General features: G+C 38.7%; 1 long non-coding RNA gene across 1 annotated transcript in view; it reads right to left on the bottom strand.

Annotated features, from left to right (window-relative positions):
- The window catches only part of LOC311431503, a 37,650-nt gene extending 22,375 nt beyond the window's left edge, over positions 1–15,275 (bottom strand). Inside the window, exon 1 of the long non-coding RNA XR_014689495.1 lies at positions 14,877–15,275. This is a non-coding gene — a long non-coding RNA (uncharacterized lncRNA). The remainder of the gene's footprint in view (positions 1–14,876) is intronic.
- Positions 15,276–25,568: the final 10,293 nt, after the last annotated feature.

Raw genomic sequence — 25,568 nt, 5'->3', positions numbered from 1 at the left:
ATGTGATCATTTAAAAACAGGCATATTTTGTCAGAACTGAGGCACAATTATTCCACTATTTTATCTTTGACAGTGACCAAGTGTGAATATCCGGGAGGTAGTATCAGGCAAGCAGGTAATAATGCTTCCCAAAAATACTCTTCTTGCCTCTAGCTGTTTATGACTCAATGACTTTCAGTAGAGACATGCTGTCCTTGTAAACAGTAACCTGGACATTTTCTTCACCCTGTGTGAATAACTGGTGTCTTTATTTTCTTTCCAATTTGCCACGTGTTAGCTCCATTTAGTTTAGTTTCCATTAGGTTGTTGGGTTTTATTCTGGAAAAGAGAACATATGTACATCCTCTTTAGGCTACCTAGGGTTTATACATGTAGGTCTCATTAATATCCTTCTGGACTGTTTGTTTGCAGGCTGAAAAAGCCTAGCCTACACACGAATACAGAACCTCTTACAGACCTTTGATCACGTTTTTTGCTCTTCCCAGAAACTCTCTATTTCTGTTTTTTTTTTTTTTTTTTTTTTTTTTTTTAATATATATTTTTATCTATTTATATTATATTTATTCATTTACACATGTAGGCAGGAACATCATGCCTGACAGAAGATGTAGGCACACTAGTTCCATGTCTTGTTTCTGGATGATAACAGTCCACTCAAAAACAATCTTTTTCAATGTAAAGTTAAGACTGTATTACTGACTAAGCATCACTTTAAATTTATCTATAATGAATGTCATCTATTGTTCTATTGCCTACTTATTGTCTTGTAATAGTTTTCTTAAGCTCTCAACCACCTTATTTTTCTTACCATAAATAAATTAGTATCACCAGCAAGCCAGATTAATTCAATATTCACAGTTTTCCAGTTCATATGTGAACACATAGAAAAGCAGAAGTCCCTGGACTGGGGAATCCAATACTGACCTCACTATACTGCAAGTCTAATTGCTTACTGCTGTCCCCCTTTCCTATCGTTTAACTGATTGTTTTGCCTGACAAAGAACTTCCATCTTATGCCACAGCACCTGAATTTTGGGAAGATTTGGTTCATTTCCTCGATGTTTTTCTTTTTATTAACTTTTTATCATATACTTTTTTTGGAAGTAAAAAAATAAAAATGAATCCACATACTTGTTGCTTCATCAAAGAACCCCAGGAGTACGAATTCTTTTCAAAAGGCTGTGTTACCACACTACACTATTTTACAATGTATCCATTAATTCTTCTTTTTATTACAGGTTCTACTGGACATCAGATTTTTACCCTGCAGTCCCTATTATCTCCCTTGGAAGATCTGTTGGTTTCATGTTAACCATCTTCCAGTTCTCTGGAGCTTTTACACTTCCAATTTGTTGATCATATTCAATTTGCTTTATAATAATCCCATCAGTATTCTTTTACATGAAAATTCATGTAATATTTTTGTTGTGAAAAGAATATTAAGTTATACAAGATAGGATCAGCCATTAGATTCTGTTTATTGTTTCACTTTTACAGTAATTACAGTACTTCAGTGAGGAAAAGAAAAAAACATATTTTTAATGAAAATCTCTATTAACATAATCTCAGTGAGACTTTTTTTCTCAGTAGTTCTGAATTGTTTCTAGCTCATGGGCTACTTTTAAAATCAATTAGCATAAAACGGCGTTTTCTCCTTTCATTTACTACTCAGTGTTCGGCTTTGTCTCTTAATCAGAGAGAAAAAATGATAATGGATACCATGAATAATAATTGCAGAAGCATAAACAGCTGGTACAAAAAAGACACATTCAAATATATTTTAATTTGACTACTGTAATATTATCTTTTTCCTGTACAATAGCACATAGCCTGCTTAACAAGTAAATGGTAATTTGACAACTAAACAAGATCTTCTCTATTTAAAGTTGTGAAATCAGGTCTTTATTAAATCTGTTAACACTGTACTTGCATTGGGCAAAAGCATTAGAAAATGTGAAGATAATAACATTTTTTTTCAAGTACAGTAAACAACTTAGTCTTTCACAGCTGAAGCACATGATACTTTTGAAGATCACTGCTTTCTCAACTTAACAGGTGTACCCAATGTTATGATATTAACTCTTATTCCATTTAGCTTCCTTAACAAGTGTGGAGAACAACCAGTACCATGATCCTTGATCACTGTGCAAATTTGACACATTAAACATGATTTTGGAAATCAAGCCAGCTTCTAACTTTGGAAATGATTGCTAAGAAGAATTTTTTTTAGAAAGAGATGTGAAATTAAAATGAAACTTCCTGGAAGCCATCTAGGAGAAAATAAAATTATCTTACTCATATTGTCTAGGTCAAAGCTGGCCTTTTGATACTTAGCCAACATTCTACATTTTTAGTTTTTTTTTTTGTTTGTTTGTTTTTTTTTGGTTTGTTTGTTTGTTTGTTTGTTTTTAGTTTGGCATTGCACTCTTTTTTGTCTATAGAGGCAGCCATGTTCTGTTGAACAGATGTTTTGTTTCATGCCATAGTCTTTTTTTTTTTTTTTTTCATTGAGAAATTAAGTGATTTTTTTACAAAGAATCTATAAAATACACTGGAAAAAGTAATGTAAATGTATATTATTAGGTTATGTGTTACAAAGCTCATGAAATAGACAGACTGAAATACCAGGCCTGGTATATACTAGGCTGGTATATACCGGTATAATACCAGCTGGCTACCAAAGGGACCAGGAGGTCCAAGCCAGCTAGTGGAGACACTGTAAGGTCTGGGGATAGATTGAGACCCTTTTGCATATGTGGCATCTACATGCATGAGACAACTGGAGATCAGAGGATACAAAGGCCAGTTAGTAGGTAGACCCAAGCGTCTAATGCCTGTTACTGGAGGGCTCCACAGTGTGTCTGCATGTATTTGCATTCAGATGCACAAGCAACTGGTGTGGAGATGCAGCCTCAGGGACTCTTGTGCCCAACTGGGGAGACTGCTCCAGAGGCAGAGGCAGATACTGCTTCTTCAATGCAATCAGCTGGAAAAGACAACAGGATGACGCAATTAGTGCTGCTTTTGTTTGTCCGAGCATTGACTGCATAAACCTGTGTTGATCTACAGAGACAGACATGTATAGATGTGTTTTATGTGTGTGCTCTATATACGTGTGACTACTGAGAACACATGTTCGGGCTTGGACCTGTGGGCCAGAAGCTGCAGAAGTCTCTTCTTTATCAGCCTATCATATTGAGCACTCCTAACTTATATATTGAATATGTTTTCTGTTTTAAAATACTGTAAAAATAAATGGTTATTTCATTGGAAGACATTTTTACATCAGATTATAACTTTCATCAGAGAAGTCCAAAAATACAAGTACGTCCAAAAGATAGGTAAAGCACAGGTTATGGATTGCTTATATCTCACTTAAAAAGTAAACATCAAGTCTAAACTATTCTTTGTGATTCTATTGTTTGTATGTCAGCAGCCATATCCTAAAAAAATGGCAAATCTCCTCCTAAATTGGGTTACAGAGAGATAAAGTGAACTGTTATTTGATGTATCTCTCCTTCTCTCCAAAGATTGTAGAGGAGGCTGGACACTCAATTGTTAATGCATTGGACTTAGGTAAAATGAGTTCTTACCAGAACAACAGAAAAGTTTCACAGTCTTTAAAAACTTTTCCTTCACTCTCCAATTTCCCAAGCCAGTGATTTAAACAATGTCTAAAACTAGATTAGTACCAAAAGGTATTCCTGTAGTGATACACTGCTGCATAAAGGATACCTTAACCTGTTCTCTCTTCCAGACCAGTGAACTGTCATAATGGCTAAATGTCGATTTAAGGTAAGAAAGAATCCCACAGGCCTGAGCTGTCAGAGTGAATATTATATTTAAAAAAAGGTTTAATACTCACAAGAAAAGTGCTTGGATAAAAACATAATTCTTACATAAATGGTCATTTTGTGCATATGATTTCTTGGTGAATAAATAAACTCAATAATACTTTTTAAATGGCTAAAAAATTAAATTGCAATGGAAATTTCCAGAGAAACTTTTTTTTTCTAAACAGAAAACTGTAACTGGTAAAAAAAGTAACTGGTTTACTTTTAACATTGCAGAAAACTTAAGTCTTTGGATAACAGTTTAAATGATCTTTCACAAATCATCTTTGTAGCCTTCCTCTGGACTCGCTCTAACAGCCCCGCATCCTTCTTGTGCTGGGGGCCCCAGACCTGGCTGCAGTCTCCAAGTGGGGCAGAGCAGAGGGGGACAATCACTTCCCTCCCCTCCTGGCCACTCCTCTGTTGATGCAGCCCAGGGCACAGCTGGTCTTCTGGGCTGCAAGCATGCATTGCTGGCTCATGTCAAGCTTTTTGTTCACCAAAACTGACAAGTTTCTCTCTTCTGGGCTGCTCAATACGTTCTCCAAGTCTGTGTGCCTGTCTGGGAGTGCCCTGACCCAGGTGCAGCTGGACTTGTTAAACCTCATGTGGTTCACGTGGGCCCACTTCTCCAGCCTGCCCAGGTCCCTTTGAATGGCATCTCTTCCTTCTTTGGTATCAACTGCACCACTCAGCTTGGTGTCATCTACAAATTTTCTGAGGATGCACTCAATCCCATCATCTATGTCATTATGAAGATGAACACTCTGGACCATCAAATCTGCTACCTGAAAAGCAATCTTCTCTGAATAGTTTCAGTCTCATTTGTCTCTTCTCCATTAATAAATACATCCGCCTACGGGACACTGTCAAGTAATGGAAGAAAGATGTTATTGAGGAGAGAGGGTGTTTTAGAAAGAAAATAAAGACTAAAACATACAGCTGATGTAATAAACTATCCATGTAGCAAAGGATGTGCAAGGATCTAAAGGAAGTCAATCCCCTCCATAGATTATTGCCCTCTTCTGCAGTTTAGCATGCTTTGTATTTTACCAGAATGAAAATGCCAAAAACCTACAACATTAGAGTGAGAGGTAAAGAGGATTTAGTCTGAAATGGTGCCAGAGAGGAAGATAGCTTCCCTTATCCAGAAAGTTGTCTCTCCAGCATGGTTTCACTTCTCGTTTCAAACTATACTAGCACAACCCCCCAGTAATACTCAAACATCTTTTGTGGCAGAATGACCCAAAGCAAGCTAATGCTGGGTACCAGTCTCAGTGTCATCCCAGATGGAAAAGGAAACAGATGCACATTGTCTGTGCCCTGGTAAATCAAGCTGCTTGTCCACATTCTGCTGAAGCTGAAGGGTCGCACTTTACTATTAATTCCTGCATAGGCTCAGGCCCATTCCTAATGATATATTGGCCTTATTTCATGTTGAATGCAATTTTGAAACCAACTTACTGTAAAATTCCACCTAATCTTTCACAGCAATATGTTGTCTTGGAAACTTGAATCAATCTAGTCATTAATAACTTTCTTCATGTGGGAATTTGAATGCAATATTCTTCCAGATTGAATAAAGTCACAGGTTACCCATCTGACAATAACATCAAAGAATTTTATGAATGTATTCTTCATCAGTGATCTGCTAATGTCATTTAAATATCATGTAAAAAACACAACATATGAAACCAATATGTCTCATATCCAAATAACTAGGTATCAAAAGATGGTTATATATTTTTGTATCTTTAATATATGCTCATAACGATGCATTATATAATAATTATATGTTTTATATCTGTGTACGTTATATGTTTCTATGTTTTTTATACAAAATTAATATATAATTTTATGTCATGATACAAGCACTTGACAAGAGTTTACTGACTATGATAGTTTGGCTTGAAAAATCTCAGTCAGTTTACATGAAAAAAGAAGTATCTTCCATTCTTAAAATAAATTACATTGAAAAAATAATAAAAGTTTATTTTAATTACCTATATCTATTCATCCTCATCTGGGTTATATGGTGGCAAGTAAAAATCCCAAGAAAAGAAACATTTTAAAAGGAAGTAGGTAGCTAGCAACATTCAAAGTTGAAAATGATATTTTGAGTCTGTGCAATGAAAACACGTCCATCAAAAATACTCAGACAACTCTCAGATAAACATCTGGGCTTTTTGATGGTAACATACACAACTTCTGATTCTTTATTACTGTTGTCTGTCATTACAACAGATGACTGAATATTTTTTATTGAAACTGAAGAAAATTAATTTTTGATCACTGATATATTTTTAAATATATAACCTCTGTGGAAAAAAAAAATATATATATATATATGATTAAAAAATAAACTTATTCAGAACTCTGAATATTGCTGAGTGGAAGACAAATTTTTTATTAAAACCTTGCCATGTGGCTTCCTGGTGTCATTGTTTATTTGCCTTCCTTCTTCTATTTTCCTTCTATATCCAGGTTTAATGACCCATACAAGTCTTCCATATGGTACCTCTGGCTGTCGGACTTTACGTGCATATTGAAATAGCTCAGTAAGAATAGGAGAAGAAAAGCACAGTGGACAAATTTGGTACCCTGATCCAAACTAAATTAAAATTCCTGAGGGAACCATGTTCAACCTGCAAATCCCATTAAATCAGAATTTTTGGGTTTCAGCCAGATCTTTTGAAAGAGTCTTCAGGTGTTCACTATTTCTAAACTAAAATCAATGATTTTTAAAAAGGAAAAAGCACTTAGCTGACTAGCCCTAGTTACTATAATAGTAACTTCCATAGCCAAACAGATATAAATATATTGAGAATCAGAAAGCCTGGTTTTATTTTTAATTATGCTAGCCACAGCTGGATATGAGGTAAATATTTCACTCTTTGTCCACTTTTACTTCCATATTCAGACTATGTCTCCTGAATTGGACTCACCTTTTCCTCTGGGTGTATATGAAAGGAATCAAGCCCCATTTCACAAGGCTGTGGATTTTAAAGAGGAAACACTGATTTGGTCTGAGCTTCTGCCTAACACAAACAATAGCTTTCAATAGCTTTTCACCGTGGAATTTTTGTTTCTACTCCATCACTGTCTAAATCAAGTATGCATCTAGAGAGTTACCAGAATAGAGTCTCTCTTTTTTTTTTTTTTTGGGGGGGGGGAGTTGGGGGAAGGTCATTTCTTACTCAGGGCTTACAGCTAAGCCTTAAGTCTAAAATTATATTGTCTGGTATAAGCTTCTAAACATTGGATCTTATTAACTTTTCTCTTCTAGATTAAGGGGAACTGTAGCATCAGAAATATCCACCCTCTTCCGGGCTTTGATTAAATCTGCTGTTAAGTTCTTTGCTTTAAACAAACTACATCCAGCTTTCTGAATGCTCCACTGAAACAAAACCAACCAACCAAACAAAAGTAAGTCTCAGGCTTCTAATTATCCTTGCAGCCTTTTTCTGAGTTTTCCAATCTAGCATCACTCTTACTGCAGGCTGGCAGTCAGTGCTGCACAATGTATCCAAGATTTCTCTCAGGTAACAGTTTCAGTTGTCAGGGACGGAATGGGACGTCCATTTATGACAGGTGATTTACATTTAAATAAGTCACAAGGCACCAAAGTTAGTTGAATGTGGATATGGTTCAAAAAGATGTATCACAATGAGCTCCAATCCCAGTGGCAGAGTGCAGAAAGAATAAGTGTTATGAAAAGATATGATTGTTGCCAGAGTTGTGCATACTTGAGATCTAAGCAGGGCACAGAAGAAGAAAATGAAGCTGCAAGATTAATTCTTATCATTTTTTCCCCTAAACCTTCCTGGTTAATAGACAAGTTTCTGTGCTGGTGGTTAGAGGAAGAAAATAAGAATTAGGCTTGGTTCTATTTCTGTTATTGACAGGACAGATGCCTCACCTACCTTGCCTGTAAGTACAGCACATATAGAAAATACAGGGTGGCTGTGTTGAATTAATAGATAAAATGTGGTGCTGCTTCATACAGAAAGGATGCGTATAAGTGTGCATAAAGGGACTGGGTTCCCTGAAGAGTTCCTGTCAGAAGAACTTTTGTACTCTAACTCCTCTAACTTGGTAGAGCAGCACCAAGACACAGAAGATGTTATCCTGGAAAATGCAATGCTTTCCTAGGCTTCATTGAGGAAAATAAGTTCTTTATTAACCTTTCCTCTAAACTGTTGAGAAGGCACATTCTGATTCTGCCCACTAAAGTGAATTTAAAATCCATAAAAGCTGCCTAGTAAGAGCAGGGGAGGGACACAAAGATGATCAGAGGGCTGGAGTATCTCTCCTATAAAGAAAGGATGAGAAAGTACTTGGGGTTATTTAGCCTAGGAAGGGAAGGCTCCCTCACAGGGACAATCCCTAGTCCTGCTAGCCAAACAGACGCAGGCCAGGATGCCATTGGCCTTCTTGGCCACCTGGGCACATGGCTGGCTCATCTTCAACCAGCATTTGGGCAGCACCCTCAGATGCTTTTCATGCTTGGCATATTTCCAGCCACACTTTCCCAAACCTATATCACTGCATGGAGTAATTATGACCTAAGTGCAGCACCCAACATTTAGCCTTGTTGAATGCCATGTGACTGGACTTGGCCTATGGATCTAGCCTATACAGATCCCTCTGCAGAGCCTTCCTAACATATTTCAGTCAGCTCTGTAACCACTTTTAAGGGTAACACTGCATTATTGATGTACCCCAACAATATGGGGTAAATGGCTGAAACATCTTTGAAGTTTCAGCCCTGAGCCCTGACATTGCAAAAGGATGACAGTTAATATTATTGCAATCAGTATTACATTCTACCATCTCCAGTGACTATGCTAATATATTTTGAAAGCATTCTGAATAATGCAAAGATTTACCTACAAAGATGCACAACAATCCATCCTTGTTGGAGACAATATAACAGTTCTGGAGCCATCCCTTGCATGATATGATAGCTCATTCCTACCCACATGAATGGAGGAAGAGAATCACTGTAATGTGGTGGATGTAACAACAGCTGGTTGTCTATGCTGATGGATGCTTACAGTCACGGTGGGAGTCATGCTGCTCCTAGGGCATCATGTACTGCTCAAACAACTGTTTGCCTGCCTCTGACAGAAAGGCAGTGAGCCAGAAAGAAATGTTCTGTGCACCTAGATGCTTCAGTTTCTACTCCAATATACCCTCCTGGGAACTGTATTTCATTAAAGCACTGTATCCTAAAGACTGGCTCCCTCTAGTGTGAGCTGTCAATAATCAAATACTGTAATTTGAAACACCGTGTTTCAATTAGTTTTCTTGAATTAGGCATTCTTAGATACTTGTCTGATATTTCAGTAGTTACTAATCTTGCACTGAGTAAAACATCAGCGATATGCTTTAGCAGTTAATGTAATACATGCATATTATGTTCAATTAAATGATTTCTACTTCTCTGTAGGGATTTCATTTCTAGATCTTACTTCCAATTGGAAGACACATGGTATTTTAATAGGAATACACCTACATACAACTGCAGCGTCTGTCCACAGTTTACAGACAGCAAATAAGATACTCAGAATTGACATCATTTGTATTCTCAATATTCTCTTGAATAAGGGAAGGTTTAGATTAGATATAAGGAAGATATTCTTTTTACTCAGAGGGTGGTAAGACACTGGAACAAATTTCCCAGAGAAGCTGCTAATGTCCTATCCCTGGAAATGTTCAAGGACAGTTAGGATGGGGCTTTGAGCAACATGGTCTGGTGGGAGGTGTCCCTGCCCATGGCATGGGGCTTGGAACTGGGTGATCTTTAAAAGTACCTTCCAACCCAAACCATTCTATGATTCTGCAATTCTAATATATTATCTAAATAAATATGGGCTATAACCATATTACTGTAAGTAGCAGTGTTTTCCCCACCCAGATGCTCTGACTTCCTGCAATTTTTGTTCAGGAGAGGCACTACTGGAAAGGTACTAAATGTAGATCTTCTTTATGATTGTTAAGAGACAATCATAATTGTTGACAGGTGGTGGAAAACTATTAAGCAAATGGAAATTATCAAATGCCTTTACTGCAGCTATTGTAGATGATGTGATAGCTGCTGAGGACAATTAATATAGAGCTTTACATTGCCAAAGACTTTATCTCCTTCATAAACAATCTATCTAAAAAAAGAAAGAGCTTGAAATGATGTAACTAGAGGGAAGCAATCCTTCTTCTTCAAGCCACAGAACGTTAATGGTTAGAATAATAATGAGTTTTGATGGGACTATGTTGTCTATCACATATATTGAAATGTAAAACAGAGGAAACCTCCAGACTCTTGTAAAGAGTAATAAAGGTACAAACAAAGCAGCCAACAACAGGAAGAACCTATGGATTTCTCTACCTTTTGAGTGCTTTAATGATCCAAGCAGAACTGAGTATTATGACAAAAAAGTTCTCATGTTTTGCGCACATATCTGCTAGCAACGTTGCACATGCTCCATTAGCAAGAAACACCTCCATTAGCAAGACAACCTATACCAATAATTACTCTTTTTGGAGCAGTCATAACACATTTCATAATCCTGACCGTGACAGACTTCGTCTGACAGAAGGTCATAAGTTTGGCTCAGTGTTAGGTGGAAGCAATGTAAAACTTAAATAACACATTCCAGTACCTACCTTACAACCATATAAATTAGAACTACATACTACTTTGCCTCAGTATCACCTCTTTTCCATTCAATCAGGTCAAGTAAACCCAGCCTCTGATCAGCCACACATTCTATCAGGCAAGATAGAATGGCCATGATCCCACACCTGTTGTCTTGGAAGAATCCCTTGCACTCTGTTACAGTAATTTTTCAGTTCATTTCTGAAACTCGTGTGATGTGTTAAACTTATTAAATTTATTAAGCCATGACAGTTTTTTAAGTCCTGACTAGTCTAAATGGACTACATTAAACCTGAGTATGGTAAATGAGATGATTTAGAGATTTATGTGGAAAGTTTTAGCTAAAATAGGAAAGTTGGTATGGGTCTTAAGGATGTTATTGCTCACTGAAGGAGTTGTGCCAATGGATGGTCCAATGTATGTCTATAATTTGAACCTAATTCTTTTACTATTGCTAATAGCATTATCTATAAAATAGTATGGGAAACTACATCATAATCATGTTAGACAGAATGAGTAAGAGTATGAGATTAGCATGCATGATAAACACCTGAGGGAGCACAGGCCAACTAGTTGGGCTAAGCGAGACTTCTAGGAGTAGACATTATGAGAAGAAAGAAAAAGCTGAGTCAAGGCTTTCCATAGGCAAAAAGTTAGAAGAAACCACTCAATTGCCAAGCAGACATAAGCATAATTTTGCTTTACTTAGATTGCAAGAAAACAGTGTAATCATATACAATTACATTTTTTATAGATTAAAATGTTTCATAGTATTGATTGCAGTAATAAAAGATAGTTTTGGCACCCCAAATATGTTCTTCTGTCCTTGTCACACAGTTCTTGAAACTTGGTTGTAGAACTTAAGGTAAGTTAGATAAGATTTCTGCACTAAAATAAGAATTTTCCCTCAGAAATTTTTCTTTTCATTTGGTACCTTTGTATATGTTTCTTATAGGTCACAGCAGCACCAGCATTTGCTATGCCATATCAGCATGGCAAAATTTTATTTACCTGTATTGCATGGTTATATTGATAAGTGAATTCTTTTCACCTTGTTTTCATAGAGACACAATCTCTCTGTGTACATTTTTATTCAGCTCTTGTGCTTTCCCAGATAATATCAGGAAGTAAACAAATCTAAACACAGCTATAAAGAAAAAAATAATACATTTATTTCTTCCTTGTGGATTCTTTTCCTTCAGTGGTAATAAACAAAATATTTCCAGTACAGCTGCATCCATACCATAGAAGCTTTGCTGTGATTCTATTACCAGTAAAGTGTTTCTGCTGTCCATATCAACTTAGTGTTGAAAGCATGCATCTAAGTGCCCTGTTTTAATTCCCTGTATGCCTTGACTTTATTTAAGAAATAATGGAAAAATCATTCTCTGTTTCTTGTAGAGCAAAATACAGAACAGGAAATCCCCATGAGGAAAGGAAAAAATAACGGAACTAAAGAATTGCTTTTAAGGATGTAACAAGCAAGGTAACATTGCTGAGGAGGTATAAAGCATATCTTTCTTGATTTCAGAGGTTACCAAAATTCAGCAAGAGGACATGGAACAAAAAAGAAACCAGAAACAAATGAACAAGTCTGAAAGAAAAACCCTGGCTTATCAAATTGTTTCACTGCATCATAAGAATAGCATGGTCTTGTGGTCTGAGAAACAGTAATGAGCAGGGAACTCCTATGATCTCATGCTGTCTGTAAGTGCAACATCCTTCACTTCTGTGTTGCCCAAGTGGAGATGATAATTAATTGGGTCCAAAGCTTGAGAACTTCTTCTACAGTTTTCTTTGTAGTGCTCAGATACACGGGAAATGATCCCACTGTGGAAGTGGTCACGCTAATTGACAGGAGGACACCTGCAAGCTGGAAGCCAACAGTGGCTTTGTAGAGAACAGATAAAATCCTCATCCAGACAGTGCTTATGACACAGTTTACAAGTTTTGCCTCACAAGTGCTGCTCTGGACTTTCATATGTAAGTAACAAGTTTTTAATGTTCTAAATTTACAGAATGCTGATCACACATTATCCCTTTTTAAATTATTGAAAACCAGGCTGTACATTCAGACATCTCACATGTTTATAGCAGCTGTGTTCATATGTGGGCTCCATGTGATTTAGGTATCCAATCCCAGCCTAATAGCACTGCGATTAATCACAGAATCACAGAATCACAGAATTTTCTAGGTTGGAAGAGACCTCAAGCTCATCGAGTCCAACCTCCAACCTAACGCTAACAGCCCTCCACTAAACCATATCCCTAAGCTCTACATCTAAACGTCTTTTGAAGATTTCCAGGGATGGTGACTCCACCACTTCCCTGGGCAGCCTGTTCCAGTGAAACTAGGTGTGAAAGTGCCTCGACAGCCATCTCAACTGACATATGACTTCAGGCTCTGCTAGTAAGTCACAACTCTTCCTCTGGGAACACTATAGATATGTGTCCTTCAGAGAACAACAACACATGAATGCCAGAGGTCTGGAGAGTGAATTAGACCAGATGTCATCTATGTAACTAGATTTTCAGAATCAGTAAGCTCTTTTAAATGTACTCTGATAGTGCAGCATTTTTTAAAATCAGAGTAAATATAATCTATGTATTGTTTTCGGTCTCTTTTATAGATTCAGAGAAGTACAAAGGGACCTTATTGTAAAAAGCATCATATTTGAGAACTACATACAAGTATGTAAATTAAATTCAACAAAACCAAATCACAAAAGCAGTAGGGTAGAGAAAAAAATTGAGCATATCAGATACCTCACCAGTGGAAAGGGAGCTGTCAGATATCTCCTGATGTCTTGAATGCTCCTGTTATAAACTAGAATAGTCCAAAGACAGCTCAGAAAAACAGTTCTCTTGATTTTTTTTTTTCCCTGATCCTTATCCCATCCTCTGCTTTGTTTCTCCTGTCCTTTTGCCAATAAAATATGTTGCCGTTCTGAAAGAGTTGGTGTTTCTGTTTGTTCTTGTGTTCAGCAGGGGTGGATGAAACAGAAAGGACAGGGCTGGGCAGAGAGCAGGGACCAGGGCCTGTTTTGCAGGTTGCTTTTTTGGGGGTAGGAAAGGCAGAACACCCACAGAGCTCTGTTTTGTAGTGCAGGATGGCCAAGTCTGATTTCTAATGTTTCCTCCTCCACATGTTTGCCTTTTTCAAAGGCTCTTTTTTTGTCTTTTATGTATAAGACACCAAGACCATATTATATAAGGTGGGAATAGATTCCTCCACCCCCTCAGGTTTTGAGATTTTTGTATTGGATTTTATTTCTTATTTCAGCAGTATTTAATGGTCTCTAGCTTCTTCAAAAGAATTGAAGGCTTCTGTCACTCTTAAACAGAAAAAAAAAAAAAAAAAAAAAAAAGTAAACAAGTGAAAAAAGCTCTTTGTGTAAGTGGAAAAACACAACAAAGGTTGCAAAGAATGGAGAACTGGATTTCTTCACATTTGCTTAATTGAGAAAATCTAAACCAAAAGCAGCTTTTATCTATTCACAATAATAAGCATGATCTGTATCCAATCCCATCTAAGACCAAATTCTTGTTTTTATTTCTGTAAATCTAATAAAATTCTGAAGAAGGGAACGGCATGGTTCCTCAGATACACCAGCATAAATGAGGCAGAATATAACAGTAGGTGAACTAAAAGTTTTATTTTCTGCAGCTACAGATACATTTGGAAAGGCTAAACAGTGAACAAAGATCTTCCTAAACTGTTATGACCTGTTGTCGTGGTTCCGCTCGAGTGGGCAGCCGAGCTCCACCACAGCCGCTCTCTCACTCCCCCTCCTCAAAGAGGAATGGGGAGAAAATATGTGAAAAGGGCTCAAGGATTGAGATAAGGACGAGAAAATCACGCAATAATTATTGTAACGGGCAAAACAGACTTGGCATAAGGAGATAGTAAGATTTATTGCCTACAACTAACAAGCGAGAGAAGTGAGAAAAACAAAGGAAAAAAAAAACAAAAGCACCTTCCCCCCCCATCCACCCTCTTCCACCTCCTCCCCCCGAGCGGCGCAGGGGAACGGGGAATGGGGATTATGGTCAGTCTACAGCACTTCTTCTCTGCCGCTCCTTCTCGGTCACTCTCGTCCCCTGTGCTGTGGGGTCCCACCCACGGGATGCAGTCCTTGATGAACTGATCCGGCGTGGGCTTCCCACAGGCAGCAGCTCTTCCAGAACTGCTCCAGATATGGGTCCGTACCACGGGGTCCATCCCTCAGGAGAAAACTGCTCCAACCTGGCTCCCCTACGGGCAGCAGCTCCTGCCAGATCACCTGCTCCTGCGTGGGCTCCTCTCCACGGGCTACAGGTCCGGCCCGGAATCTGCTCCGGCAGGGGTCTTCCACAGGCGGCAGCCTCCGTCGGTGCAGGGCCACCTGCTCCACCGTGGTCTCCTCCACGGGCTGCAGCGTGGAACCCTGCTCCACCGTGGTACTCCATGGGCTGCAGGGGGACATCCTGCTTCACCATGGTCCTCACCACAGGCCGCAGGGGACTTCTGCTCCGGCGCCTGGAGCACCTCTCCCCCTCCTTCCACACTGACCTTGGTGCAAGGCTGTTCTCCCACTCCCTTGACTCTCCCGGCTGCTGTGTGGCGCAGCGTTTTTTCCCTGTCTTAAATATGCTCTCACAGAGGCGCGAAACAACATCGCTTATTGGCTCGGATCTGGAAAACAATGGGGCCCTTCCCAAACATGGGGCAGCTTCTAGATCTTTCTCACAGAAACCACCCCTATGGCTCCATGCTACCAAAACCTTGCCACGTAAACCCACTACATTCCACCCCTCGCCTCTGTTAAAAGCATATTTAAGACTACTCTTAAGTTAAGGGCAGATGTACGCATACAGCCAACACCATATAACCATATATAATGCTATTTGAATCATGTTCTAATAACATTTGCAACATATGAACTTCATGCCCATTGTCCATTGAACATTGATTCCTCCTCTATAAATAGAACAAGGCTATCAGGAACATATATATATATAGCTGTATAAAACTATAGAACTGTTCTATAGAGAGACCTATATCTAGAACAAGACAAGTCTGCTGATACCAAAGCAGACACATGTAACAACTATGCAACAACTGTAAAAAAGCCATTTTTCATTTCTCCTTCACAGAAATAAGCAAGCCCTTTTTCAATAAGTGTTTCAGATCAGGAAATATTCTGAGATGGACTTTTCATAGTTAAATAAGCCAAAATTTTTCCTGACTCCCAGTAGGGAGATATTCTTAACTATGTTTTGCAAGAAACAAAAGAGATTCCAGCAATGAGAAAATCCTGAGACATTAAAAATGAAGAAGGTGCTACCCATGTTTAGCTGGATTTCAAAATAATTAATGAAATCATTCAAGCTAAAGGGAGAATTTACATTAATTTTGTTGGGGATTTATAGTTCACCGCTATGGGTTCTGTAGTTTTTATGTCTCCCTGTGTGACAGAAGCACCTCCAAACTATTTCAGTACAGAAGAAGCTATTAATCAAAGTATCCCCTACTACAGGGAAGACAAAGAAATAGATTAATAATATGAGCAGAGACGTGTTGCCTTTACAGAGGAGCTCCAAATGAAATCTCAAGTGTAAGCCCACTTGAAAGCTAAGAAACTGGGATCCAGATCTGAGTGTGCCTTATGTCAGCTTTTGGCATGTTGTGCTGTTTCCATACTGGGAACTATTACCAAACTTCTGAAATAAAAAAAAAAAAATATCATCATAAAAGTGTATAGTCCTGTATATACAGTCTGGCAGTAGAAAAGCAAACAGCTCTGGTCACAAGAACACTTTCTGTTACTTTTATAGTGTCCATCACTTTTTCTTTGTTACTGGTACCCTGTTAGAATGTTTAAAATAACTCTGCTGTCCTTTTTGTCCTTCAGTTTTCTTTTGGCTAAGGTTATCACCTTTCTATTACTGCTTTCTGTACACAGCATAACTCATCATAGCTGGGCTGTTTGCTTGCTTTTTTATGAGCATTGACATTACTGTCAACTACATACTAAGGACAGAATTTGCTTGAAAGAGATCCATGCTTTTTGGCACTAGGAAGACCACAGCATCCTAATCAAATCATGCTCCCCTAATTCATGACGTCTGTTTGAAAATGTCAGTGCTTGAAAGACCCTTGCAGGAAACACAACATAACCATCAGAATTGGGAATTTATAGATGTATACTGTCATATTTTATTAGTGAGACAAAGGTGCTAGAATTTACAGTATCATAACCTCTCACTGATGAGACTGAACTTGGTGATGAATGAAGATCATAAATCTTAGCATACAATATAGATTTACAAATCAACAGCAATAAAATAAATAAAGTACAAAAGTTGTACTGTGGGATTAACCCCTGTAATCCCTTCTCATCTTCTGAGATTTTTATAAAACTAAGATTTCTTTTTTATTGGACACAGAAAATGATCAGACTCAGAGATGTTACATGAGGGTTCCAGAGATGAAAATTCATGTTTTCTTCTTTTTTTTTTCTCTTTTTTTTTTTCTTTTTCTTTTTCTTTTTTTTTTCTTTTTTACAACACAAACAAAGATGAATTCAAATCAGAATCAAGATGCAAATACTTGTTTTTATCTTACTCATACACCCTTTTTTGCCTGAATAAGATTCCCTGTATTATCGCTTTTACGCGTTAATGTGCTCAGTCATGTGTAAGACAGAAGAAACAGCAGTTTTGTCCCAAGGATTTCACAATCAGTTCAGCCATGTCTGTATGCAAGAAAGAATACTGTATTTTTATAAATAAATAGTGGTTAATTACTTATGCTGCAAGTAACTTTTAAACAACAAAGGAACACATTGAACACTAGCAGTAAAAATACTATAAGACATTTCCTACTGGAGTAAATCTGCTTACTGTAGATTAAGTTGCAGCCTCAAACTACCTGATTATTCAGCTATAATGTTTCCAGTTTGACAAATTTTAGTATTAAGTGTGTGTGAAATTTCAGCCAAAGGTAAAGCAAAATTTTAAGACTAGAAAGTTGCTGCTAGCTAAAGAAAAAAAAAATGTATGGAAACTCAAATAGGTTCTGGAAGTATTGGATGTTTTGTTTTGTTTGTTTGTTTGTTTGTTTGTTTTGCCTTGAGCATAAGCAGAAAGCAAAGAGGGAAAATAGAAAATCATTAAGAGATATAAAGGAATTCTAGTGATAATGAAGGAATTATTGGGTCAATCATTTTGCCCTGCTTCAGATCAGGGTCTCAGAAACCTGCAATGGTCATTTAAGTATGTGCTATACACAAGTTATCTAACTTAGTGGTGCAGGATGAAATTCTGGCTTCACTGAATCCACATTAAAACTCCTCATCTAAACCATCTATATTACACTACAATAATACCTCTCTTCCTCAAAATAGCTTATGAATTCACTGGTCCATCTGTGAGTGTTTTACAATAGGAATCAAATATCTCTGAAATGATAGCTCTACATTTTTCTTGTCAAGGTCTGCCAAGATATTCTTGCATGTCAGTGAGACGTCGGCACTTTAAAGTCTTCTGTAGGTTTCAGCCAAAGGAATAAGGTCAAAATATACCCCTAAAGAACTACTGTTATTTAAAAAGCTCCATGAAGGTTGAGTCATTTCAAAATCCAACTGGAAAATGGAGTATGGAAACAGGCAAGGTATTTTATCTATTAAGTAATGATCCAGTGTTTAGAGCATTTACACTAAGCATCCTCTACCTGAGAGGACTTGAATTCATGTTCCATCCCTCTGAGGAAGTGCAGAAAGTGTCAGAGGGCACTTTGAGTTAAGAAGCTCTCAACTTATCACTTCCTCCTTTAACATCTGATCTATTTTATATATCATATTCAAATATTCACTAGAACAGGGAAAGGAACCCCAGTAACCCCCTTTCTAGCTGTATGTCCAGATCTTGTATTGCTGTTACTACTCAAACTGTATTTTATGCCTGGGCACCAGGGAGCAGAAGCTAACAGAGATCTACCAAGACTTTGTAGTGTCAGTGTTTCCTAAATATTATCATTAAATATTTTCAAGCACCTCTGTGACTCTAGACCTCTAACACATTTAGGTAGATGAGTATGTATGGCATCTGGATACAGATGATGTATTTAGAAATGGTGTGGAGTGACAAATCTGAGATTGCAAAGGAAATCCTTGCCAACTAAAGAATTAATTTTATGATTTGTAAGCCCAGAACTTGAAACTTGGATGCTGAACAGTCAAGTAAGCAGCAAAATCACTGAGCAGCATCACCTGGTAGCTGCCTCTGTTGGGCTTTCTGAAAGTCTTAACTGACCATGTCTTCATGTCTTTTTTTTTATATGGATATGAAAATCAAACTCTTGATACCTGTCTAAAGCTCTCTTTTAGCTGATGGATGGGAACAAGTTATCTACTCTATTTGAATAAACCCACTGATAATTTTTGAAACTATTGATCACAAATACATGCTTAGTAGCCTTCAAACTCTTGAGGCTGATAAGTTTGGATGGTGTTTTCAGGCAGGGCACAAAAAACGACTATCAGAAAAAAAAAAAAAAAAGAAAAAAAAAAAAAAGCCTATTTTTCAAGATTGTCCATCTTGTTCTGTAACTAGATTAAACCATACAGAAGACCCAACATTTGGGGCTTCATTGCCATCCATATGTTACAGCTAGATCTCACCATGACACCCAAAGCCAAATTTTAGTTATGCTATATTGGTAGTGCCTAGCAGCCACTGGGCTGTGGATGGAAGTGAACACAGCATGAGTCATCTTGGAGGAGAGGGAAGTGCTGTGTTGTGAGTGGGAGGAAGCATTTGGATGAGCTGGCAGAAGCTGTGACTGCCGCAGGATGCAATGATCAGTCATTACTCCTGAACTCAATAGCAGCAGTGGCTGGAAATAATTCTTGACTTCCCTTGCCTGGTGACTGTACCCTCTCTGGTAAGTATGGATGTCTTGATGGTCTTCTTTGAGTTAGTTAACTCCTGACCGTGACTTTGAATGTGATCAGGTTAGGATAACCTCTGATGTGGCAGGTTTTATGGTACCCACGTAAGCCCTATGGCCAGTCAAGATCTCTTTGAATGCCTAAAGGAACATCTATTAATATCCATTGCATGGTCATGCTGTACAGATAGTATTTGTGTGGACTGACCATCTCTGATCATGTCCATCAGAAATGCTTTCTCTGCAAGTGTAGATGCAGATCAACACAGTGTGATAACCATACATATTTGTTGCTGTTTTAGGTGAGACCTTGCTACATAGCATGACGGTGACAAGATTCCCCTAAAATGCTTCCAGATTCAGGTTTGTGCCCGGTAATTACATGCCCATCACACGTATTCTATGAAATAGAAGAGTGGATCAACAATTCTGACACTGAAGAGAGAAAAATGGGCCTGCCGTTGAGGCACCCTGGTTCAACTGTTAGGTCATAAGAGGGTTCAGGTTTGCACCTATTTCTGTGCCATGCTTTATTTTGGCAACATTTGGTAGCAGGAAGGCTGCAGGTGTGGCCTCTTTGAGCAGAACCCAGCAGCTGCCCCATATCAGAGAAGAGTCAGCTCCAGCTGGCTCTAAAAGGGACCTGCCTCTGGCCAGGGCTAAACCAGTGAGTGACAATTGTTGTGCCTCTGTGACAGCAGATTTAAGAAAGGGGGAAAAAAAATAACTGTGCCACAGCAACTTGGAGAGGTGAGTGCAGCAGGAGGTGCTCCAGGCACACTGCAGTAGTTCCCATGCGGCCCATGGAGAGGCCCCTGGTGGAGCAGGCTGTCCCCCTGCAGCCCATGGGTCCCACATGGAGCAGATCTCCATGCTGCAGCCCCCCCCATGGGTGGAGGAGCCCCCGGTGGAGCAGGTGGATGTGGCCTGGAGGAGGCTGCGGCCCATGGAGAGCCCCCGCAGGAGCAGGCCCCGGGCCGGAGCTGCAGCCCGTGGAGAGGAGCCTACGCAGGAGCAGGGGGTCTGGGGGAAGCTGCCGCCCACCACTGGGGGACCCGTGCTGGAGCAGTTTGCTCCTGTGGGATGGACTGCTTGGGACAGAGCTGTGTGGGAGCAGCTCCTGAAGACCTGCTGCCTGTGGGTAGCCTCCGCAGGCTCATTTCAGGAAGAACGGCATCCTGAAGGAGGGACCCCACAGGGAGCAGGAGTAGAGAGGGACTATGAGAGAGTGGTGGAGACAAAGCATCAGGGACTGACCACAGCCCCCATTCCCCAGTCACCTGTGCCACTCTTGGGGGGAGAAAGTGGAAGAGGGCAGATGGGGGATGGTGTTTTTAGTTTACTTGTAGTTTCTCAGTGCTCTAGCCTACTAGTGATAGGCAATAAATTATATTAATCTCCCCATGTTGAGTCTATTTTTCCTGTGATTATATGTGTTGAGTGGTCTCCCTGTCCTTATCTCAACCCTTGAGCCCTTCATTCCATCACATTTCCATTCTTCTCCTCATTTCCCTTTGGGGGGGGTGGGAGGGCAGGGATGGAGTCAGAGAGCTGTTGTGGTAGAGTTCAGCTTCACATATGACACACATTTCCTTCCTTTGGCTGCACCTTCCCATCTCAAGGGGTCTAGAACATCTCCTTTGAAGGTGGTGAAATGAGGAGCTGTGGAATCATCAGAAATAAGCAGTTCCCTCAGTTCAGGCTCTGAGAAAGCAGCAGAAATGCTGCTTTCATCCCTCTTGGCAGCTTGTCAGAATTAGAATCAAATGACCTTAAATGTGTTTATCTTTTTATTATGCAATTAGCCACATTACAGGGTCCTGTGATTTCTTTTTGTGACTTAATCCTTACAGCTGAATTGCAGAGCTCTCCTAGCAATAGACTCAATAGAAACTTGGGAATAGTAATAATTATAAGCCTCCTGAGCTTTCCAGTCTCCCAAATTAATGTATGTTTTAATTAGCTATTGGTACTTAATTCACTACTGGAGGCAGTTCATTTAAACCATTGCAAAATCATTCTAAAGGTATTTCCTTTTTTTTTTTTTTTTTTTTTTTTTTTTTTTCCATGAGAAAATGAAATCAGTTCTTAAAATATCTAGAAAGTTCATGCTTTTTACTCACATGTACATAATGAGTTTCAGAGGGAAAGGGAAGAGAAAGACAGTTCTCATTTTACCTACTTTTTTTAGTGCAGTACTAAATAAATTCAGTGCTTAACAGCCCCACCTCCTGGTGGAAAAGCAATGATAAAACCAAAATTGGATTTCTGCTGGGGACATATATTTTCCGACTTTTTTTTTTTTTTTTTTTTGCTAGCTCTAGCTTTCACAATGGAAATGTGTATCTTTTTAACCTTTGCGTTGCAGCTCTGTAGCATGTTTAAAGCTTTTTTTTTTTTTTTTTTTTGTCTGTTATCCTGTATTCTTTCATTCTTTCTCAGTTCACAGAGATAATCTATTTTAATCATAAATGTTTGTCTCCTTTAAAATAGCTGAGAAACCCATCCTCTGTTGGATGCCTCCCCATAGACAAATCCAAAGCTAGAAATCAGGAGAGAAAAAGAAAAAAAAAAAAAAAAAAAAAAGCGGGAACTCCTGAAACTAATCTTGTGGACTATGTTTTCAGGAGTTGAAGCATTAGATCACAGAGAATTCCAAGATGGTGTAAACTCTGCAGAATAAATCATTAGGTGTCAGAAAACCACTATGAACTTTCATAGGGAAGGCTGTTTGTGCCCTTAGGAAGAACATTTCCCTTTTGGGTCTCTCTCCTGTGCTGGATCTTCTGTTCATTTTGTTTCAGAATAACCTTGCAATTGCAACTACTGATACCTTTTATTCCCTTTCCTTGATTCCTTGACTCCAGAGGTGGACTTACAGAAATTATATGAACCCCAAATAGTTAATATTGAGAAGACTGCCAACATTTTGGGAGATGAAAACAACCTATGCTCATTCCTTGCAAGCATCATGAGGACAACAAAAAGGTCAGTGACTTCATTGCTAAACAGAGCATGCAAGGAAGGAGCGTGGCATGCACATGAAGAGCGGCTGGATGCTTCACAATGAGAGACACCTTCAATATAAATCATGGGAAGCTTGCTTCAGATCTGCCACATTTATTTTTCTGATTCAATCTCTGCTTCAACCTCTGTGCCATCTTTAGGCTTGCCAGCACCTCTCCCTCAGCTACCTGTCAGCCCAAATCTTCCACAACCTCAGGATTCTCATCACTGCAGCTGGCCCTGCAGCATCTTGCAGAGGGGAGACTGTGTTTTGCAACAAACTGTCTTTTGAGTAGGACTTCTGAGATGATGAAACCTCACTCTGCCTCACATAGCTTGCTAGGCAGTTGGGGGTTTGTTGGGGTGAGCACTGGCAACAGGGCATATCTCTCCTAGAATTAAATGTAAATTAGACTATATTAATGAGTGCATTTTAAAGCACCACAGGGACCAAGAATAATGTGCTTCTTACTGGCATTAGCGTATTTATAGAGAAAGCTGTCCAGCAAATAGGTGTTTTAGTTTCCTCAATTGTCTGTAGGGTAAAAATGCCTCTACTAATACTTTCCAACAACATTCCTTTAAATACTAATCAACATAAAGCCTGAAGCTATTGACCCCTGTTGCAACACAACACATTAACATGCAAGGGAAACCTTCTCTGCCCATTTCTGAAAGGGGCAAAGCAGCTCTGGGCCCAGCATTTGGCCCCACAGAATCATTATTCCATTTGCAAGCTTAACAAAGTGCTGCATTAAATTTCAGGAACTATTGATTGCTCTCTAGGTGGTTATGCAAAATCAATTGTGGGGTTTTGTTTTAGGGAAGAGAGTAGGAGAGGAAAAAGGTTTTGACAGGAAACATGCCAGGATTTAAAAGAAGAGACTTGGTTGAGAGGCATAGGAATGTCATGGGGTCACAACTTCAAAGATCGAAGATCCATCTAGACCAGTCCTATCTGTTGCTCAAATATATCATCACAGGTTTCTTGAGGCTATCTTGAAGGGTCTCCTGGCTTTGTTCACCCCCTTCTAATTGCACAGAGAGCTCTCTATGGTTTGCAGTTTACTATAATTTAACAAATAAATTAAGTCACTAGGGAGAAGGAGAAAGAGGATATCTGTGCATATACCTTGAGGTTACATTGAATCTTTTATCATACTTAAAAGGTTGACTACAGAAGGGAATAAATAGGAAGATTATTTGGATGAGGATTTCAGTCTTTCCAGTTACCATGTGCGTAAGCATACAAAACATTTTTGTGCTTAAGTAAGTTGTTGAAAATGGGCTACGCTGATTCACTTCTCACAGAATCAAATCTATAAAGCATCTGCTTTACCTACTGTTGGGAATTGGCATACAGGACGTGGACATGTGCCCGTGGAACAATTGTTCAATTTGAGCTTGCTTTAAGCAACCAGGAGTAGGCCTTAGAAAATCTCAGGGCTTGCTGTAGCTGAGCAAACCAAGCTACCAGGGCAACTATAAGAAGTTCCCATGACAGTGTTCCCACATCGCCCAATTGAGGAATTCAGGAAAATATTGTTACCAGTAGCTGGCTTCAAGGACAAGGTCTATGTGACTGCTAATCACAAGGGGGTTGTCTTCTTGCAGGTGGGGTTGTTTTCTTGTAGTTGTTTGTCTGAGTGCTTTTGACCAATAATCTTGTGTGAAACACTGTCTGCCCCTGTTAAGTTCACTATAAAAGTTAGGCTATTCGGGCAATAAAATGGGGCATGATTTGACTCTACTGGTGTCTGTCGTGCTTTCGGCAGTGCTTCCTGCAACAACCTACAACATTTACCACCTGTGGGTAAAACAAAATGAAGCCCATGGATACACTTCAGCCCATACTGATGGAGAATAAAAACCATTTAGGACTGAAATAACAGTTAATGTTGATTACCTCCCAATGACCATAACAAAACTTATAAAAATTATACACCTTGGAAGAGTCATCAAAGATATTTAGGAAAAGGCACTGTAAATTAAGGATGTACCTTCTCACCTATTGCTGGACTGTTCAGAGAGCTTGTAGTATCACTTCCATTCCATGCTTAGCCATATATATAAAAAGGAGTTTGTTTTTCCAGGCTGTCAGGGAAAAGCCTCTCAGAGAGCACTAAATTCATACACAGTCACTCTGTCAGTGTCTGGAGCTGGTATGGGGTAATAGTGGCATGACTCAAGAATTTAAGGAATGGAACTGAAGGCTGTATATAACTGAAGCACAAGAAAATGTGAAAGAAAAAAGAGCAGTTACCAATATGGCTCATGTCTTAGAGCCTCTAAAACACAATTGGGAGAATTATTTATAACTCATAAACAGCTTTTTATTTTTTCCTTTTTTTTTTTTTCCCTCAAAAGCATGTGTACGATCTTGCAGAGGAAACAATAATTAGTAAATTGTTCATTAATAGCTCATTGCAATATTAGAAATTTGAACAGTATTGGATTACTGCAGGAAAACCATTGGGATTACTATGGGAACCCCACCGAAGTCAAAATTCAATCAAAGGAATTGCTATGTGAGTGAATTCTGTAACAAATGAACAATTAATGCATTTTATGGTTCTGTGCTATATACCTTCTAAGCAGTTGCTTTCCAACATTCACTTCTTTGGGCTTGCTATTCCATTCACAGTGTTGTTTTTTTTTTGTGTATGTTCGAGTCGAATGTTGACCTACTGTAATTTTCCACTGAGAATATACATGCTAAATTAATAAATATCAATAATTAATTAACATCAATATTGACAAATGTTAATAAAGTAATTATAAAGCTGGTAAACAAGAACGAAAAGCATATTCAAAGTCAATTAATTCAAAGTGGAGAAATTATTAGGAAAGATTAGGAGACCAGTGATGCCAGTATGTCACTTCGGGATGTCTTTATTTTCCTTTTTACCTCTTCATTTCCATTGGCACAGAGCACACCACTGCTAGTAGACTGCCTGGTGTGAAAGCAGTTTTATCCCTGTAATGTTCCCTGGTCTCAGCTGACATCAGAGTAATTAGTGATATAATTACGGTTCGTCATAGACAGATGTTTCTCAGTGTGTAACTGTGTCTTAATGATGAGTCTTTTCCAGCAGTCACCCATTTCTAAGCTGGAAATGTTACATTTTTTTTTAGAGGA

The sequence above is a fragment of the Aythya ferina genome (genome assembly GCF_964211825.1).
Source record: "Aythya ferina genome assembly, chromosome: 2".
NCBI classification, from domain to species: domain Eukaryota; kingdom Metazoa; phylum Chordata; class Aves; order Anseriformes; family Anatidae; genus Aythya; species Aythya ferina.
Note: the sequence above shows the minus strand (reverse complement) of the source record. Positions and strands in the feature narration are given on the sequence as shown.